This window comes from Pinus tabuliformis, chromosome Q (assembly GCF_031772625.1).
Source record: "Pinus tabuliformis cultivar Carrire ecotype Pingquan chromosome Q, CPIR1, whole genome shotgun sequence".
NCBI lineage: Eukaryota > Viridiplantae > Streptophyta > Pinopsida > Pinales > Pinaceae > Pinus > Pinus tabuliformis.
In genome coordinates this window covers 398648820-398670464 of record NC_142296.1, presented here as the reverse complement: position 1 = coordinate 398670464, position 21645 = coordinate 398648820, and the positions used below count along the sequence as shown (strand labels likewise).

The 21645-nt window shown below is 37.7% G+C and overlaps 3 pseudogenes; all 3 read left to right on the top strand.

The window, feature by feature from the left end:
* The first annotated feature begins 4510 nt into the window (after positions 1 to 4510).
* LOC149219878 (2,3-bisphosphoglycerate-independent phosphoglycerate mutase pseudogene) lies at positions 4511 to 6083 on the top strand (annotated as a pseudogene).
* A 5716-nt stretch (positions 6084 to 11799) lies between these two features.
* Positions 11800 to 12268, top strand: LOC149219877 (2,3-bisphosphoglycerate-independent phosphoglycerate mutase pseudogene; annotated as a pseudogene).
* A 5427-nt stretch (positions 12269 to 17695) lies between these two features.
* LOC149219876 (2,3-bisphosphoglycerate-independent phosphoglycerate mutase pseudogene) lies at positions 17696 to 18460 on the top strand (annotated as a pseudogene).
* Positions 18461 to 21645: the final 3185 nt, after the last annotated feature.

Sequence of the window (21645 nt, the reverse complement as noted above, 5' to 3'; positions counted from 1 at the left end):
GCGCTATGATACATTCTTCAGTTCTTAAACCGAACCCATCCTGTTAAATCCATATCCTTATATCCTGATTGACAAACAAATTTTGGTTGTATTGGTGTTAGCTGAGCGAAAACACTGATTGTGAAAGTATTCAGACTCTCTTTTCACCATTTCAGTTTTGATGCCTTCATAATAGCCTGGCATACATGTCGTTTAGCTTGCTGCTTGTAGATTTGGTCATATCCTTTCCCCTTTCACATTTACAATGTGTTTTTTCCTTCATTAAAGGCAGAATCTACATTCAACGCTATTTTTATTAAGAAGCTGGTTTTTCCAAATGGAAAAAGGGAATATGAAAAGTCAAAAGCCAAAAGAGAAGACCAAAAGCCAAAATTAAAGCAAAGATATCTACAACAGTAGGAAGATAGGTTGGATTGCCTATGTTTATCTTCAGTTACGAGATCTACGCTACAGGTGTTGCTTCCTCGTGGGTTATTAAACAGATTTCAAGTGTAATGCATCTCTTCCTTTTGAAGATTATTTGGCTTTTGTTCTCTATCTTTAGTTTTCAGTTCTTGAGCTGTTGTAACAACGCCCCATTTGTGTTGATCTATTTTCCCACAGATTGATTCTATTTATTGTACTGAAAAATCATTTGTAAAGGGTTGGAATTTCTGGAAGTAGTGTGGAAGAAATCAGCGCTTCACTCTACAGTTTTAGCAGAGGATTAATGAAATGATACAGCTCTGATTTATGAGATTCATGTGGAGTGAGTTTAGCAAATGTCTTTTCTTTTCGTTTCATATGTATTTCGTTATGTTTTACCGTTCCTTCATAATCATTTCTAGTTGAATGCTTTTAAGTTAGAAAGGTAGAATCCAGTTTGTTGCTCTGCCTTGGGAAAGTGTTCATGCTCTCTGTGTCTTCTTCTGTCTGAAAAGGATTCATCACATATGCCCTTTTCAGCTTCTCAAATAGTCTTTCCATTCCATATTATTAAAATTTGATTGCTAAACTTCCTGCCTATCATGCCTCATGAAACAATATGTGTCTTTGATTTAATTTCTCAGCTCTTTCTATCCTTTGGCACCATACAGCCCAGAAAATTCAGTCATTCAATGAATTACCTCTGTCATATCTATTTACTAGCCTAAAATCGGTATTCATTTTAAGTCATCTAGACCCTATTGCTTACTTTTACTGAGTGTGACCTAAAGAGAGCCCTCTCCTGTCCTCGTCGGGCTAGCTACGAGGCTGAGCGTGGTTTGAGGTTATCCTAAATTTTTCCTTCCTTCAACCTAAGGCAGAATTAGGCACTAACATAGTGGTGACTCCACTGGGCAAGAAAATGGTTTGCTTGTTGATGTCATTTTTTTTATAAGCTACAAACGGAGCCTGAAGTTATGCCAGGTAGCCTTCGAAACACTTTTGCTTTGCATTAGCGCAAGTAGATAAACACTGCTTCAGTCAATCTCCGGTCTAGCTTGTAAACGTGACATCTAACTTGTTAATTGCCCCAGTACATGTATCAAGTTCAGATCTGATTGTTGATGGTGGACAACAATCAGACATAAGAAGGCTGAAATCATTCACCTGGCGACTCCATTCACTGAAAAATCTAGAAATCAATGCTTCATGGTGACTCCACTACAGAGAGATCAGTAGCTTTGAGATTTTCAAGATGGAACGGGTTGCAAGAAGATATGCTCCCATGAGCCGAGATCACATTCCAGGTTTTCCAAATAAAATTCCGAAGGTAGATTGGTCAAGGAATTTGCCTATGTTTAAAGATGATGGTAGGAAGGATGCTGCTTTACATCTGGTTAGATTTCACATGCATATTCGCAAGTTGAAGGTTGATTTTCCTGAAGATTGCTTGATGAAGGTATTCCTAGCCACTCTGGAAGGTGAAGCCCAATCTTGGTATGATAGTGTGCTGCCTGCTTGTATTTACTGTTTGAAAGATTTTCATGCAATGTTCAGTGAAAGATACAAAGAAACTTATCCATCATTGAATTTAGTTCATGACTGTTGCAAACATGCTTCTACTTTTATTCAAAGCCTTGAAAAATATTATGAAGATGATAATTTCATGGATGAAGAGATCATGGAAGCCCTGTATGAAAATCCATTCCAACAGCATAAAGAGAGTGATACTTATCAATATGATCAGGAAAATTTGCAGCAGGATCAAGATTTTAGTACGATGGAAGATGAAGGAATTTTGCATCTTGACAGTCAACAGAAATTACATGAAATGGATCAGCAGTATGAGGAAAATTTTTATACTCCTTCACTTGAAATTAATGAAGACAATCACTGTTTGAGCAAAAGAAAACAAAAAGTATTATCTCCTCTGTCTGAAGATGAGATAGATCAACTCTTGAATGGTCATGTTGTAGCTCCAGTTAAAGAAGATCTGCAGTGTGCACATGGTCAAGAAGGTGATAGTAGAACTTCTTCCTCTTTTGAAAATGATGGCAGTCATGTAAGTAGCTTTATAGATCAGCAGGTTGAAGATGTCCATATGGCTGAAAGTGATGAAAGAAAAAGTGTCGTTTCATATTTGTCCATAGAAGAAGATAGCATGCAGGGAAGTCAAGTTTCAATTTATGAATATGATAATGTTAAGTCAGCCATTTCAAATCTAGATTCAGATTATGATGACCAAGAATACTTAATACTAAATCCCATAAAGGAGAACTCTGATGCTGAAATCATCTGGGATGAAGAAGACAGAGTTATGGATCCAAATGTTCTCATGTCATCAGAACACAGTCTTCATGAAGAGGTAATCCAGTCAGCTCATGAACAACACGATGAGATCTTTGCTCAAGTAAGTGAAAAATTTCCTCTGGATGAATTTATGGTATATGATAGAAATGTTAGTGTTGGGTTTCAAGAATCCTCTGAAGTTTCTTTTCTCATGATTGATGGATGTGATGAATGTAATGAGAATCTTGTTGTCATATCATATCAAGATGATCAAAAATATATTTAGACTATAGCCGATCAGACCATTCAAGACTGCCTTTCAGATTCTTCCTCATATGTCTCATGTTTTGAAATGTTCTTTGAAGAGGAGATCTGCTTATCTACTTGTTCAGAATTTTCTGAGGACCATGAACATACTTTTACTGAAGTACATTATGAAGGAAGATCAGAATCAAAAGAGAAAGACACCATGTTTTTTCAGCAGGAGGTAAATCTTCATGTTTTTCAAGATCCTCTGGAAAATTTGTTGCAGTCAGCTGTGAAGGCGATTATTGCAGTATTCAGTGATGAAGGATACCATGGTCAATTATGTTTTTGGATGCCCAGTTACCAGTATCTGTTGTTGACCAGAAAATCTGATCATGAGAATCAATCAAGAAGGCATCTTCTTGATTGGTTACATTGGAATTTTTATATAGTTTGATGGTATATTGTCTTATAAGAAACACTGGTGGTCATGTACTACCACCAAGCTTTAAGTTTTAAGTTCAGGTCTTAGTATTTTCAGTTAGTTTGTTAGAGTCAAGTTTGTTTTTAGTCATTTTAGTTTGCATCGAGTTAGTTTGAGTCAAAGTTCCTGTCAATAAATTGAGCCATGTTTGTTTGTCAAAATAATGGACTCCATAGCCCAATGGACGAAGGAACTGTCTAGCTTTTCCAGAGATCTGTTGTTCTTGGCACCTCCAAGGAGCTACCATCCCCATTGGAGCCAATGTTAGAGTCGGTCTTGTCAGTCCTCCGTCAGAGATCAAAAGTCTTTTTGCATTTCATTTTAGGTGTCTCATTCTGTCATTCATCTGCATTCCGCTAGGGTCATGCCATAATCTGATGGAAGGGTCTTGTCAGTCATTTCCCCTCATGCTTTGTACCTGCTGGTTTAGGACTGTTTGTCGAGTTAATTTTGAAATCATTTATAGTCCTGTTTTGGCCTCTTGTCAGCAAAGAGTTATTATGAGGTTTCAGGTCTAGGGTTTCATAAATTCGGTTTTCAAAAGTATCCAATAATGCCAGCAGACCAGAAGGAGGTTCAAAAATATGTTTTAATTTCGAAAATTTCATTGTCATACTGATTGATCATGATCTTTCTTCAAAACCCTGTTTTGAAGAAAAAGTCATCTTTTCGCCTTTTGAAATAATTGCCATGTATAGTTTCAAGGTTTTTCAGTTGAAGATGTTCACATGCAGCCTCTCCTGATCCTTTGCCGAAATCTGATGCCACCATCCCTGCAAAAAATCAACCTAAAAGCTAACCAGGAAAATGAGGAGGAAGTTGCTGATAGTGAGCAGGGTGAGAACTGGTTTTCTCTTACAACAACATAGAGGATCTGAGGCCATCCAGGAATGAAACATATTTGTTCCATACCTGCACTGTGTTTTATTGATTGTACAAATCCCATGTTGCTGCTGGTATATGAAGCCATATTAAAAAATTGGTGACACCCCTGGCAATTTCTATCATAAATATGATTCGTTGTAATATGTACGTTTAGTTTAAGTGGACAGCTCATAAAATGACACCAAACAATACAATATCAACATGTATGACAGCAGAGCTACTGATAGTCATTGCAAGGTTTCAACTGGCATCTTTAAGGAGAATATTTGTCACAATGTTAAGACTGGAGAGGCAAAACATCAACTAAGGTATCTGAGTGTCATATTGTTGCAGGCCTGCAACTATGAAAGACTGCCTAGGACACAAACCAACCACTAATTTGGTGCAAGGAAGTGCTCAAATTTGAGTACCCTGTATACATGCCATCATCTCTGGGAAAGAAGACTTGTAGCAACAATGATCACTTCCCTTCAGTTCACAGTGATATTTTGAAGACTGAGGATAATTGTTTCAGGATATGGAACACTACCAGTTGGAGGACAGACCTAGCTACAGTAAGATCTAAATTTCAGAAGCGTAGGCAGAATGCTCCATTCGGCATTCTGAAGGAAAATCCTGTAGCATGCCTTAGATCCTAAATTGTACCAAGAGAAAGGTTGTGTAGCTAGTCTATGTTGATCAATGTCATTTTGCATACAAGGGATCAATTGAAAGCTGACTCAAAGTGGTGAGAAGGCAATTTTGTCATTGTGAAAAACCAAGACTGTGTTCACAACCAGCGCGGCGCATAGAGTAGGTGGCACAACGCACATGGGCTATGTGGCACACTGGGTGCGATCATCCAGTGCGAAATTACAAGGGCGCAGCGCATCCAGGAGGCGCGGCGCATTGGGCCTCCCGTGCGACGCACACAGCCAAAGTGCCCAAATCGCCCAAAAATGCATGGTGGCCTCACATGTCGAGTTGGCTGGGCGGAAAAGATCACAAATAGTGGCAGGATCGTATGACTGTGGTTGCTAAAGCATTCAAATATGAGAATTTTAGTGCATTTGATCGAGTTCGGTATCCTAAAATTCGATATGCAGGAATGCTTCAGTATGATGGAGAGTCAAAGCTTATGGCTCATTATCTTGTTTCCCCACCAGATATCGATAGAACATTAGGATAATATCTTGTACACAATGGGATATGGACATTTGCACGCAGTGGAACTGTAAAATTCGGTCATGTTATATTTTTCTGGAACAACAACACGTCCGGATATTTTAACGAGGAACTGGAGGAATATGTGTAAATCCCAAGTGATTCAGGAATCACATTCAATGTCCAACCAAAAATGAAGGCCTTGGAAATTGTTGAAAGAACCAGAGATGCCATATTGAGTGGTCGTTATGATCAGGTTTGTGTGAATCTGCTAAATGGTGATATGGTAGGGCACACTGGCAATACAGAGGCAACGATTGTTGAGTGTAAGGCTGTTGATAAGGCTGTAAAGATTATTCTTGATATAATAGAACAAGTTGGCGGCATCTACCTTGTTACGGCAGATCATGGAAATGCCGAGGATATGGTGAAAAGAAACAAAATAGGTCAACTGACTAATGATAAAGATGGAAAAATTCAAATTCTGACTTCTCATACTTGTTCACCAGTGCCAATTGTTATAGGAGGTCCTGGACTTACGAAAGGAGCGAGGTTTCGTACTGATTTGAAACAGCCCGGGCTTGCAAATGTTGCCTTCACTATAATTAGTCTCTTGGGATTTGCCATTTAGTATGCATCTCAATTTGCCAGTCGATCCAAATGAACCTACTTATTGTTCCTTAACCAAGTATCTTACATAGTTTGTCGACATTTGTGATTGCTATCAAAAGTGCTATGATACATTCTTCAGTTCTCGAACCAAACCCATCGTGTTAAATCCATATCCTTATATCCTGATTGACAAACAAATTTTGGTTGTATTGGTGTTAGCTGAGCGAAACACTGATTGTGAAAGTATTCAGACTTTCCTTTCACCATTTCATTTTTGATGCCTTCATAATAGCCTGGCATACATGTCGTTTAGCTTGCTACTTTTAGATTTGGTCATATCCTTTCCCCTTTCACATTTACAATGCGTTTTTTCCTTCATTAAAGGCAGAATCTACATTCAACGCTATTTTTATTAAGAAGTTGGTTTTTTCAAACGGCAAAAGGGAATATGAAAACTTAAAAGCCAAAAGAGAAGATCGAAAGCCAAAATTAAAGCGAAGATATCTACAACAGCAGGAAGATAGGTTGGATTGCCTATGTTTATCTTCAGTTACGAGATCTACGCTACAGGTGTTGCTTCCTCGTGGGTTATTAAACAGATTTCAAGTGTAATGCAGCTTTTCCTTTTGAAGATTATTTGGATTTTGTTCTCTATCTTTAGTTTTCAGTTCTTGAGCTGTTGTAACAACTCCCCATTTGTGTTTATCTGTTTTCCCACAGATTGATTCTATTTATTGTACTGAAAAATCATTTGGAAAGGGTTGGAATTTTTGGAAGTAGTGTGGAAGAAATCAGTGCTTCACTGTACAGTTTTAGCAGAGGATTAATGAAATGGTACAGCTCTGATTTATGAGATTCATGTGGAGTGAGTTTAGCAAATGTATTTTCTTTTTGTTTCATATGTATTTCGTTATGTTTTATCGTTCCTTCATAATCATTTCTAGTTGAATGCTTTTAAGTTAGAAAGGTAGAATCCAGTTTGTTGCTCTGCCTTGGGAAAGCGTTCATGCTCTATGTGTCTTCTTCTGTCTAAAAAGGATTCATCACATATGCCCTTTTCAGCTTCTCAAACAAGCTTTCCATTCCATATTATTCAAATTTGATTGCTAAACTTCCTCCCTATCATGCCTCATGAAACAATCTGTGTCTCTGATTTAATTTCTCAGCTCTTGATGTCCTTTGGCACTATACAACCCAGAAAAATTAGTCATTCAATGAATTACCTCTGTCATATCTATTTACTAGCCTAAAATCAGTATTCATTTTAAGTCTTCTCAGACCCTATTGCTTAATTTTACTGAGTGTGACCCGGAGAGAGCCCTCTCCTGTCCTCGTAGGGCTAGCTACAAGGCTCAGCGTGGTTTGAGGTTATCCTAAATTTTGCCTTCCTTCAGCCTAAGGCAAATTTAGGCACTAACATAGTGGCGACTCCACTGGGGAAGAAAATGGTTTGCTTGTTGATATCATTTGTTTTATAAGCTACAGACGGAGCCTGAAGTTATGCCAGGTAGCCTTCGAAACACTTTTTCTTTGCATTAGCGCAAGTAGATAAACGATGCTTCAGTCAATCTCTGGTCTAGCTTGTAAACGTGACATCTAACTTGTTAATTGCCCCAGTACATGTATCAAGTTCAAATCTAATTTTTGATGGTGGACAATGATTAGACATAAGAAGGCTGAAATCATTCACCTGGCGACTCCATTCACTAAAAATTCTAGAAATCAATGCTTCATGATGACTCCACTACAGAGAGATCAGTAGCTTCGAGATTTTCAAGATGGAACGGGTTGCAAGAAGATATGCTCCCATGAGCTGAGATCACATTCCAGGTTTTCCAAATAAAATTCCAAAGGTAGATTGGTCAAGGAATTTTCCTATGTTTAAAGATGATGGTAGGAAGGATGCTGCTTTACATCTGGTTAGATTTCACGTGCATACTCGCAAGTTTAAGGTTGATTTTCCTGAAGATTGGTTGATGAAGGTATTCCTAGCCACTCTGGAAGGTGAAGCCCAATATTGCTATGACAGTTTGCTGCCTGCTTGTATTTACTGTTTGAAATATTTTCATGCAATCTTCATTAAAAGATACAAAGAAACTTATCCATCATTAAATTTAGTTCATGACTGTTGCAAACATGCTTCTACTTTTATTGAAAGCCTTGAAAAATATTATGAAGATGATAATTTCATGGATGAAGAGATCATGGAAGCCCTGTATGAAAATCCATTTCAACAGCATAAAGAGAGTGATACTTATCAAGATGATCAGGAAAATTTGCAGCAGGATCAAGATTTTAGTACGATGGAATATGAAGGAATTTTGCATCTTGAAAGTCAACAGAAATTACATGAAATGGATCAGCAGTATGAGGAAAATTTGTATACTCCTTCACTTGAAATTAATGAAGACAATCACTGTTTGAGCAAAAGAAAACAAAAATTATTATCTCCTCTGTCTGAAGATGAGATAGATCAACTCTTGAACGGTCATGTTACAGCTCCAGTTAAAGCAGATCTGCAGTGTGCACATGGTCAAGAAGGTGATAGTAGAACTTCTTCCTCTTTTGAAAATGATGGCAGTCATGTAAGTAGCTTTATAGATCAGCAAGTTGAAGATGTCCATATGGCTGAAGGTGATGAAAGAAAAAGTGTCGTTTCAGATATGTCCATAGAAGAAGACAGCATGCAGGGAAGTCAAGTTTCAATTTATGAATGTGATAATGTTAAGTCAGCCATTTCAGATCTAGATTTAGATTGTGATGACCAAGAATACCTAATACTGAATCCCATAAAGGAGAACTTTGCAGTTGAAATCATCTGGGATGAAGAAGACAGAGTTATGGATCCAAATGTTCTCATTTCATCAGAACACAGTGTTCATGAAGAGGTAATCCAGTCAGCTCATGAACAGCAAGATGAGATCTTTGCTCAAGTAAGTGAAAAAGTTCCTCTGGATGAATTTATGGTCGATGATAGAAATGTTAGTGTTTGGTTTCAAGAATCATCTGAAGTTTCTTTTCTCATGATTGATGGATGTGATGAATGTAATGAGAATCTAGCTATCATATCATATCAAGATGATCAAAAATATATTCAAACTATAGCCGATTAGACCATTCAGGACTGCCTTTCAGATTCTTCCTCATATGTCTCATGTTTTGAAATGTTCTTTGAAGAGGAGATTTGCTTATCTACTTGTTCAGAATTTTCTGAGGACCAAGAACATACTTTTACTGAAGTACATTATGAAGGAAGATTAGAATCAAAAGAGAAAGACACCATGTTTCTTCAGTAGGAGGTAAATCTTCATGTTTTTCAAGATCCTCTGGCAAATTTGTTGCAGTCAACTGTGAAGGTGATTATTGCAGAGTGATGAAGGAGATCATGGTCAATTTTGTTTTTGGATGCCTAGTTACTAGTATCTTTTGTTGACCAGACAATCCAATTAGCAGAATCAATCAAGAAGGCATCTGCTTGATTGGTTACATTGTCATTTTGATATAGTTTGATGGTATATTGTCTTGTAAGAAACACTGGCGGTCATGTACTACCACCAAGATTTAAGTTTTAAGTTCAGGTCTTAGTATTTTTAGTTAGTTTGTTAGAATCAAGTTTCTTTTAGTCGTTTCAGTTTTCATCAAGTTAGTTTGAGTCAAAGTTCCAGTCAATAAATTGAGTCATGTTGGTTTGTCAAAATAATGGACTCCATAGCCCAATGGACGAAGGCACTGTCTAGCTTTTCCAGAGATCTGCTATTCTTGGCACCTCCAAGGAGCTACCATCCCCATTGGAGCCAATGTTAGATTCGGTCTTGTCAGTCCTCCGTCAGAGATCAAAACTCTTTTTGCATTTCATTTTAGGTGTCTCATTTCATCATTCATCTGCATTTCGCTAGGGTCATGCCATAATCTGATGGAAGGGTCTTGTCAGTCATTTCCCCTCATGCTTTGTACCTGCTGGTTTAGGACTAATTGTCGTGTTAATTTTGAAATCATTTATAGTCCTGTTTTGGGCTCTTGTTAGCAAAGAGTTATTATGAGGTTTCAGGTCTATGGTTTCACAAATTCAATTTTCAAAAGTATCCAATAATGCTAGCAGACTAGAGGGAGGTTCAAAAATATGTTTTCATTTCGAAAATTTCATTGTCATACTGATTGATCATGATTTTTCTTCAAAACCCTGTTTTGAAGAAAAAGTCATCTTTTCACCTTTTGAAATAATTGCCATGTATAGTTTCAAGGTTTTTCAGTTGAAGATGTTCACATGCAGCCTCTCCTGATCCTTTGCCGAAATCTGACGCCACGATCCCTGCAAAAAATCAACCTAAAAGCTATCATTTTAGCCAAGAAAATGACGAGGAAGTTGTTGATAGTGAGCAAGGTGAGAACTGGTTTTCTCTTACAACAGCATAGAGGATCTGAGGCCATTCAGGTATGAAACATATTTGTTCCATACCTGCACTGTGTTTTATTGATTGTACAAATCCCATGTTGCTGATAGTATATGAAGCCATATTAAAAAATTGGTGACACCCCTGGCAATCTCTATCATAAATATGATTCGCTGTAATATGTACGTTCAGTTTAATTGGACAGCTCATAAAATGACACCAAGCAATACAATATCAACATGTATGACAGCAAAGCTATTGACAGTCATTGCAAGGTTTCAATTGGCATCTTTAAGGAGAATATTTGTCACAATGTTAAGACTGGAGAGGTAAAACATCAACTAAGGTATCTGAGTGTCATATTGTTGCAGGCCTGCAACTATGAGAGACTGCCTAGGACACAAACCAGCCACTAATCTGGTGCAAGGAAGTGCTCAAATTTGAGTACCCTGTATGCATGCCATCATCTCTGTGAAAGAAGACTTGTAGCAATGATGATCACTTCCCTTCAGTTCATAGTGATATTTTGAAGACTGAGGATAATTGTTTCAGGACTATGGAACACTGCTAGTTCGAGGACAGACCTAGCTACAGTAAGATCTAAATTTCAGAAGCGTAGGCAGAATGCTGCATTCAACATTCTAAATGAAAATCATTTAGCATGCCCTAGATCCTAAATTGTACCAAGAGAAAGGCTGTGTAGCCAGTCTATGTTGATCAATGTCATTTTGCATACAAGGGATCAATTGAAAGCCGACTCAAAGTGGTGAGAAGTTGATTTTGTCATTGTGAAAAACCAAGACTGTGTTCTCAACCGGCGCGACACATAGTGTAGGTGGCACGGTGCACATGGGCTGCGCGGCGCACTGGGCACAATCATCCAGTGCGAAATTACATGGGTGCAGCGCATCCAAGAGACGTGGCGCATTGGGCCTCCCGCGCGGCGCACACAGCCAAAGCACCCAAATTGCCCAAAAATGCATGGTGGCCTCACATGTCGAGTTGTCTGGGCGGAAAAGATCACAAATAGTGGCAGGATCGTATGAGTATGGTTGCTAAAGCATACAAATATGAGAGTTTTAGTGCATTTGATCGAGTTCGATATCCTAAATTTTGATATGCAGGAATGCTTCAGTATGATGGAGAGTTAAAGCTTATGGCTCATTATCTTGTTTCCCCACCAGATATCGATAGAACATCAGGAGAATATCTTGTACACAATGGGATACAGAAATTTGCATGTAGTGGAACGGTAAAATTTGGTCATGTTATATTTTTTTGGAATGACAACTGGTCCGGATATTTTAATGAGGAACTAGAGGAATATGTGGAAATCCTAAGTGATTCAGGAATCACATTCAATGTCCAATAAAAAATGAAGGCCTTGGAAATTGTTGAAAGAACCAGAGATGCCATATTCAGTGGCCGTTATGATCAGGTTCGTGTGAATCTGCCAAATGGTGATATGGTAGGTCACACTGGCGATATAGAGGCAATGGTTGTTGCGTGTAAGGCTACTGATGAGGCTGTAAAGATTATTCTTGATACAATAGAACAAGTTGGCGGCATCTACCTTGTTACGGCAGATCATGGAAATGCCGAGGATATGGTGAAAAGAAACAAAACAGGTCAACCGGCTAAGGATAAAGATGGAGAAATTCAAATTCTAACTTCTCATACTTGTTCCCCAGTGCCAATTGCTATAGGAGGTCCTGGACTTACGAAAGGAGCGAGGTTTTGTACTGATTTGAAACAGCCCGGGCTTGCAAATGTCGCCTCCACTATAATTAGTCTCTTGGGATTTGCCACTTAGTATGGATCTCAATTTGCCAGTCGATCCAAATGAACCTACTTATTGTTTCTGTAACCAAGTATCTTACACAGTTTGTCGACATTTTTTATTGCTATCAAAACTGCTATGATACATTCTTCAGTTCTTAAACTAAACCCATCATGTTACATCCATATCCTTATATCCTAATTGACAAACAAATTTTGGTTGTATTGGTGTTAGCTGAGCGAAAACACTGATTGTGAAAGTATTCAGGCTCTCTTTTCACCATTTCAGTTTTGATGCCTTCATAATAGCCTGGAATACATGTCGTTTAGCTTGTTGCCTATAGATTTGGTCATATCCTTTCCCCTTTCACATTTACAATGCGTTTTTTCCTTCATTAAAGGCAGAATCTACATTCAATGTTATTTTTATTAAGAAGCTGGTTTTTTCAAATGACAAAACGGAATATGAAAAGTCAAAAGCCAAAAGAGAAGACCGAAAGCCAGAATTAAAGTGAAGATATCTACAACAGCAGGAAGATAGGTTGGATTGCCTATGTTTATCTTTATTTACGAGATCTACGCTATAGGTGTTGCTTCCTCGTGGGTTATTAAACAGATTTCAAGTGTAACATAGCTCTTCCTTTTGAAGATTATTTGGCTTTTGTTCTCTATCTTTAGTTTTCAGTTCTTGAGCTGTTGTAACAGTTCCCCATTTGTGTTGATCTGTTTTCCCACAGATTGATTCTATTTATTGTACTGAAAAATCATTTGTAAAGGGTTGGAATTTCTGGAAGTAGTGTGGAAGAAATCAGTGCTTCACTATACAGTTTTAGTAGAGGATTAATGAAATGATACAGCTCTGATTTATGAGATTCATGTGGAGTGAGTTTAGCCAATGTATTTTCTTTTTGTTTCATATGTATTTCGTTATGTTTTACCGTTCCTTCATAATCATTTCTAGTTAAATGCATTTAAGTTAGAAAGGTAGAATCCAGTTTGTTGCTCTGCCTTGGGAAAGCGTTCATGCTCTATGTATCTTCTTCTGTCTGAAATGGATTCATCACATATGCCCTTTTTAGCTTCTCAAAAAGTCTTTCCATTCCATATTATTCAAATTTGATTGCTAAACTTCCTGCCTATCATGCCTCATGAAACAATCTGTGTCTTTGATTTAATTTCTCAACTCTTGCTGTCCTTTGGCACCATACAGCCCAGAAAATTCAGTCATTCAATGAATTACCTCTGTCATATCTATTTACTAGCCTAAAATCAGTATTCATTTTAAGTCATCTCAGATCCTATTGCTTATTTTTACTGAGTGTGACCCAGATAGAGCCCTCTCCTGTCCTCGTAGGGCTAGCTACGAGGCTGAGCTTGGTTTGAGGTTATCCTAAATTTTTCCTTCCTTCAGCCTAAGGAAATTTTAGGCACTAACATAGTGGCGACTCCACTGGGCAAGAAAATGGTTTGCTTGTTGATGTCATTTTTTTTATAAGCTATAGACAGAGCCTGAAGTTATTCCAAGTAGCCTTCGAAACGCTTTTGCTTTGCATTAGCGCAAGTAGATAAACGCTGCTTCATTCAATCTCGAGTCTAGCTTGTAAACATGACATCTAACTTGTTAATTTCCCCAGTACATGTATCGAGTTCAGATATGATTGTTGATGGTGGACAATGATGAGACATAAGAAGGCTGAAATCATTCACCTGACGACTCCATTCACTGAAAAATCCAAAAATCAATGCTTCATGGTGACTCCACTGCAAAGAGATCAGTAGCTTTAAGATTTTCAAGATGGAACAGGTTGCAAGAAGATATGCTCCCATGAGCCGAGATCACATTCCAGGTTTTCCAAATAAAATTCTGAAGGTAGATTGGTCAAGGAATTTGCCTATGTTTAAATATGATGGTAGGAAGGATGCTGCTTTACATCTGGTTATATTTCACATGCATGTTCGCAAGTTGAATGTTGATTTTCCTGAAGATTGCTTGATGAAGGTATTCCTAGCCACTCTAGAAGGTGAAGCCCAATCTTGGTATGACAGTTTGTCGCCTGCTTGTATTTACTTTTGAAAGATTTTCATGCAATTTTCATTGAAAGATACAAAGAAACTTATCCATCATTGAATTTAGTTCATGACTGTTGCAAACATGCTTCTACTTTTATTGAAAGCCTTGAAAAATATTATGAAGATGATAATTTCATGGATGAAGAGATCATGGAAGCCCTGTATGAAAATCCATTTCAACAACATAAAGAGAGTGATACTTATCAAGATGATTAGGAAAATTTGCAGCAGGATCAAGATTTTAGTACGGTGGAAGATGAAGGAATTTTTCATCTTGACAGTCAACATAAATTACATGAAATGGATCAGCAGTATGAGGAAAATTTGCATACTCCTTCACTTGAAATTAATGAAGACAATCACTGTTTGAGCAAAAGAAAACAAAAAGTATTATCTCCTCTGTCTGAAGATGAGATAGATCAACTCTTGAACGGTCATGTTACAGGTCCAGTTAAAGCAGATTTGCAGTGTGCACATGGTCAAGAAGGTGACAGTAGAACTTATTCCTCTTTTGAAAATGATGACAATGATGTAAGTAGCTTTATAGATTAGCAGGTTGAAGATGTCCATATGGTTGAAAGTGATGAAAGAAAAAGTGTCGTTTCAGATCTGTCCATAGAAGAAGACAGCATGCAGGGAAGTCAAGTTTCAATTTCTGAATGTGATAACGTTAAGTCAACCATTTCAGATCTAGATTCAGATTGTGATGACCAAGAATACCTAATACTGAATCCCATAAAGGAGAACTCTGTTGCTGAAATCATCTGGGATGAAGAAGACAGAGTTATGGATCCAAATGTTCTCATGTCATCAGAACACAGTCTTCATGAAGAGGTAATCCAGTCAGCTCATGAACAGCAAGATGAGATCTTTGCTCAAGTAAGTGAAAAAGTTCCTCTGGATGAATTTATGGTAGATGATAGAAATGTTAGTGTTGGGTTTCAAGAATCATCTGAAGTTTCTTTTCTCATGATTGATGGATGTGATGAATGTAATGAGAATCTGGCTGTCATATCATATCAAGATGATCAAAAATATATTCAGACTATAGCCGATCAGACCATTCAGGACTGCCTTTCAGATTCTTCCTCATATGTCTCATGTTTTGAAATGTTCTTTGAAGAGGAGATCTGCTTATCTACTTGTTCAGAATTTTCTGAGGACCAGGAACATACTTTTACTGAAGTACATTATGAACGAAGATCAGAATCAAAATAGAAAGACACCATGTTTCTTCAGCAGGAGGTAAATCTTCATGTTTTTCAAGATCCTCTGGCAAATTTGTTGCAGTCAACTGTGAAGGTGATTATTGCAGTATTCAGTGATGAAGGAGATCATGGTCAATTATGTTTTTGGATGCCCAGTTACCAGTATCTGTTGTTGACCAGAAAATCTGATCAGGAGAATCAATCAAGAAGGCATTTGCTTGATTGGTTACATTTTCATTTTGATATAGTTTGATGGTATATTGTCTTGTAAGAAACACTAGTGGTCATGTACTGCCGCCAAGCTTTAAGTTTTAAGTTCAGGTCTTAGCATTTTGAGTTATTTTGTTAGAGTCAAGTTTTTTTTTAGTCATTTCAGTTTGCATCGATTTAGTTTGAGTCAAAGTTCCAGTCAATAAATTGAGTCATGTTGTTTTGTCAAAATAATGGACTCCATAACCCAATGGATGAAGGAACTGTCTAGCATTTCCAGAGATCTGTTGTTCTTGGCACCTCCATGGAACTACCATCTTCATTGGAGCCAATGTTAGAGTCGGTCTTGTCAGTCCTCCGTCAAAGATCAAAAGTCTTTTTGCATTTCATTTTAGGTGTCTCATTCCATAATTCATCTGCATTTTGCTAGGGTCATGCCATAATCTGACGGAAGGGTCTTGTCAGTCATTTCCCCTCATGCTTTGTACCTATTGGTTTAGGACTATTTGTCAAGTCAATTTTGAAATCATTTATAGTCATGTTTTGGCCTCTTGTCAGCAAAGAGTTATTATGAGGTTTTAGGTCTAGGGTTTCGCAAATTCAGTTTTCAAAAGTATTCAATAATGCCAGCAGACCAGAGGGAGGTTCAAAAATATGTTTTCATTTCGAAAATTTCATTGTCATACTGATTGATCATGACTTTTCTTCAAAACCCTGTTTTGAAGAAAAAGTCATCTTTTCGCCTTTTGAAATAATTGCCATGTATAGTTTCAAGGTTTTTCAGTTGAAGATGTTCACATGCAGCCTCTCCTGATTCTTTTCCGAAATCTGATGCCACCATCCCTGCAAAAAATCAACCTAAAAGCTATCATTTTAGCCAGGAAAATGAAGAGGAAGTTGCTGATAGTGAGCAGGGTGAGAACTGGTTTTCTCTTACAACAGCACAGAGGATCTGAGGCCATTTAGGAATGAAACATATTTGTTCCATACGTGCATTGTGTTTTATTGATTGTACAAATCCCATGTTGCTGATAATATATGAAGCCATCTTAAAAAATTGGTGACACCCCTAGCAATCTCTATCATAAATATGATTCGTTGTAATATGTACGTTCAGTTTAAGTGGACAGCTCATAAAATGACACCAAGCAATACAATATCAGCATGTATGACAGCAGAGCTACTGACAGTCATTGCAAGGTTTCAACTGGCATCTTTAAGGAGAATATTTGTCACAATGTTAAGACTGGAGAGGCAAAACATCAACTAAGGTATCTGAGTGTCATATTGTTGTAGGCCTGCAACTGTGAAAGACTGCCTAGGACACAAACCAGCCACTAATCTGGTGCAAGGAAGTGCTCAAATTTGAGTACCCTATATACATGCCATCATCTCTAGGAAAGAAGACTTGTAGCAGCGATGATCACTTCCCTTCAGTTCACAATGATATTTTGAAGACTGAGGATAATTGTTTCAAGACTATGGAACACTACCAGTTGGAGGATAGACCTAGCTATAGTAAGATCTAAATTTTAGAAGCGTAGGCAAAATGCTCCATTCGACATTCTAAAGGAAAATCCTACAGCATGCCTCAGATCCTAAATTGTACCAAGAGAAAGGCTGTGCAGCCAGTCTATGTTGATCAATGTCATTTTGCATACAAGGGATCAATTGAAAGTTGACTCAAAGTGGTGAGAAGGCGATTTTGTCATTGTGAAAATCCAAGACTATGTTCACAGCCGGCGTGGCGTATAGAGTAGGTGGCGCGGTGCACGTGGGCTGCGGAGCGCACTGGGCACGATCATCAAGTGCGAAATTACACGGGCGTGGTGCATCCAGGAGGCGCAGCGCATTGGGCCTCCCGCGCGGCGCACACAGCCAAAGCCCCCAAATCGCCCAAAAACGCACGGTGGCCTCACATGTCGAGTTGGCTAGGCGGAAAAGATCACAAATAGTGGCAGGATGGTATGACTATGGTTGCTAAAGCATTCAAATATGAAAATTTTAGTGCATTTGATCAAATTCGGTATCCTAAAATTCGATATGCAGGAATGCTTCAGTATGATGGAGAGTTAAAGCTTACGGCTCATTATCTTGTTTCCCCACCAGATATCGATAGAACATCAGGAGAATATCTTGTACACAATGGGATACGGACATTTGCATGCAGTGGAACTGTAAAATTCAGTCATGTTACATTTTTCTGGAACGGCAACCGGTCTGGATATTTTAACGAGGAACTGGAGGAATATGTGGAAATCCCAAGTGATTCAGGAATCACATTCAATGTCCAACCAAAAATGAAGGACTTGGAAATTGCTAAAAGAACCAGAGATGCCATATTGAGTGGCCGTTATGATCAGGTTCGTGTGAATCTGCCAAATGGTGATATGGTAGGGCACACTGGCGATATAGAGGCAACGGTTGTTGCGTGTAAGGCTGCTGATGAGGCTGTAAAGATTATTCTTGATACAATAGAACAACTTGGCGACATCTACCTTGTTACGGCAGATCATGGAAATGCCGAGGATATGGTGAAAAGAAACAAAACAGGTCAACCGGCTAAGGATAAAGATGGAAAAATTCAAATTCTGACTTCTCATACTTGTTCCTCAGTGCCAATTGCTATAGGAGGTCCTGGACTTATGAAAGGAGTGAGGTTTCGTACTGATTCTAAACAGCCTGGGCTTGCAAATGTCACCTCCACTATAATTAGTCTCTTGGGATTTGCCACTTAGTATGGATCTCGATTGGCCAGTCGATTCAAATAAACCTACTTATTGTTTCTGTAACCAAGTATCTTACACAGTTTGTCGACATTTGTGATTGCTATCAAAAGCGCTATGATACATTCTTTAGTTCTTAAGCTGAACCCATCCTATTAAATCCATATCCTTATATCCTGATTGACAAACAAATTTTGGTTGTATTGGTGTTAGCTGAGCGAAAACACTGATTGTGAAAGTATTCAGACTCTCTTTTCACCATTTCAGTTTTGATGCCTTCATAATAGCCTAGGATACATGTTGTTTAGCTTGCTGCCTTTAGATTTGGTCATATCCTTTCCCCTTTCACATTTACAATGTGTTTTTTCCTTCATTAAAGGTAGAATCTACAGTCAACGCTATTTTTATTAAGAAGCTGGATTTTTCAAATGGCAAAAGGGAATATGAAAAGTCAAAAGCCAAAAGAGAAGACCGAAAGCCAAAATTAAAGCGAAGATATCTACAACAGTAGGAAGATAGGTTGGATTGCCTATGTTTATCTTCAGTTACGAGATCTACACTACAGGTGTTGCTTCCTTGTGGGTTATTAAACAGATTTCAAGTGTAACGTAGCTCTTCCTTTTGAAGATTATTTGGATTTTGTTCTCTATCTTTAGTTTCTAGTTCTTGACCTATTGTAATAGCTCCCCATTTGTGTTGATCTGTTTTCCCACAGAATGATTCTATTTATTGTACTGAAAAATCATTTGTAAAGGGTTGGAATTTCTGGAAGTAGTGTGGAAGAAATCAACACTTCACTGTACAGTTTTAGTAGAGGATTAATGAAATGATACAACTCTGATTTATGAGATTCATGTGGAGTGAGTTTAGCAAATGTCTTTTCTTTCTGTTTCATATGTATTTTGTTATGTTTTACCGTTCCTTCATAATCATTTCTAGTTGAATGCTTTTAAGTTAGAAAGGTAGAATCCAGTTTGTTGCTCTGCCTTGGGAAAGCGTTCATGCTCTGTGTGTCTTCTTCTGTCTGAAAAGGATTCATCACATATTCCCTTTTCAGCTTCTCAAACAGTCTTTCAATTCCATTTTATTCAAATTTGATTGCTAAACTTCCTACCTATCATGCCTCATGAACAATCTGTGTCTTTGATTTAATTTCTCAGCTCTTGTTGTCCTTTGGCACCATACAGCCCAGAAAATTTAGTCATTCAAAGAATTACCTCTGTCATATCTATTTAATAACCTAAAATCAATATTCATTTTAAGTCATCTCAGACCCTATTGCTTATTTTTACTGAGTGTGACCCGGAGAGAGCCCTCTCCTGTCCTCGTAGGGCTAGCTACGAGGCTGAGCATGGTTTGAGGTTATCCTAAATTTTTCCTTCCTTCAGCCTAAGGCATATTTAGGCACTAACATGCTCCATTCTATGCTTTTTGGCTTCTGATAGTTCCATCCCATAAACAAATTCATAGGGAGAATGTCCTGTTGTATTCCTCAATGTAGCTCTGTAGGCCCATAAGGCTTCAGGAAGCCTTTCTACCCAATCTCTCCTGTGTATATGAACAGTTTTGGTGATGATGCCTTCAATAACTTTGTTTGTAGACTCCACTTGGCCATTTTCTTGCGGATGGTAAGGAGTAGATTTTCTGTGCTTGATTTTGTATTCTTCCATCAGCTTCTCCACCAGGTTGGATGTGAATTGACTTCCCTGATCTGTCACAATTTCTCTTGGAACACCAAAGCGAGTAAAAATATCCTCATAAAGAAAATTAACAACTGAATTTTCAGTAGCAGAAAATAATGCTTTGGCTTCTACCCATTTAGTGACATAATCAGTACATACCAATATATACTTCTTTTGTTTAGATGGTGGATTAATAGGTCCAATGAAATCTAAAGCCCATTTTTCAAAGGGTTCGATGAGTACCTGCAGTTGCAATGGAATTTCATTTGAAAGGGTTGGTTTCCCTACTCTTTGGCAACTGTCACACCTTTTGACATATTCTTTTGCATCTTTGAAGAGGGAAGGCCAATGATATCCTAAAGAGAGGATTTTATAGGTTTTCCTTTTGTCAAAAAAGTGTCCACTGCATGGTTCATCATGACACGCCTTGAGGATGTCAGGCATTTCATCTCCCCTAACACATCTTCTGATCACAAGATCTAGCCCTGTTTTAAACAATTCGTTAGAAATCCATGAATATTTTGAACTCTCCTGAATAATCTTTCTTCTTTCACTAGGAAATAGATGTGGAGGTAGTTTCTCTGTAACCAAATAGTTCACAATATCTGCATACCAAGGGGTCTTAGTAGTTACTGCAAATAAATATTCATCCAGAAACTTATCCTCTACAGGAGAATCTTCTTTAGTATTCTGGATCCTAGACAAAAAATCAGCTACTGTATTTTGTTTCCCTGGTCTATCCAACACAGTAATATTGAATTCTTGTAAAAGTAAGAGCCACCTTGTAACTCTGCCATTAGTAACAGGTTTATTCATTAGATATCTAATTGCAGAATGATCAGTATGAATAAAAGTTTCATAGCCTGTTATATAATGTTTAAACTTATTGATTGCATGAACAACAGCTAAGAACTCTTTTTTAGTTACAGTATAGTTCAACTCATGGGAGTCAAATTTTTACTGGTATAGTAAATGGCATAAGGAACTAGATCTTTTTGTCCCAACACAGCTCCTAGAGCTGTATCTGAAGCATCTGTAGAAATATGGAAAGGAAGTTTCCAATTTGGTCCTCTCAAGATAGGTGCTTCAAATATTCTTGTCTTCAAAGTTTCAAATGTTGATTGACAATGAGGATCCCATTTGAATTCACAGTCTTTTGTAAGCAATTTGAATAGTGGGGATTCTATTTTAGTGAAGTTCTCTATAAATATTCTATAGTACCCAGTAAATCCCAGAAAACTTCTAACATCTTTTTTACAATTTGGAATAGGCATCTTGGAGATGACTTCAACTTTTGATCTATCGACTTTAATCCCATCCCCTGAAATGTGATGTCCCAAAACAATACCTTCAATAAACATCATAAATCATTTTTTTTGACTTAATGAAAGGTTTGTTTCTTTACATCTTATAAGGACTTTTTCCAAATTCTCTAATGCCTCTTCAAACGAATTACCATAAACTGTAAAATCATCCATATAAACCTCTACACAATCATGGATTAGATCAGAAAAG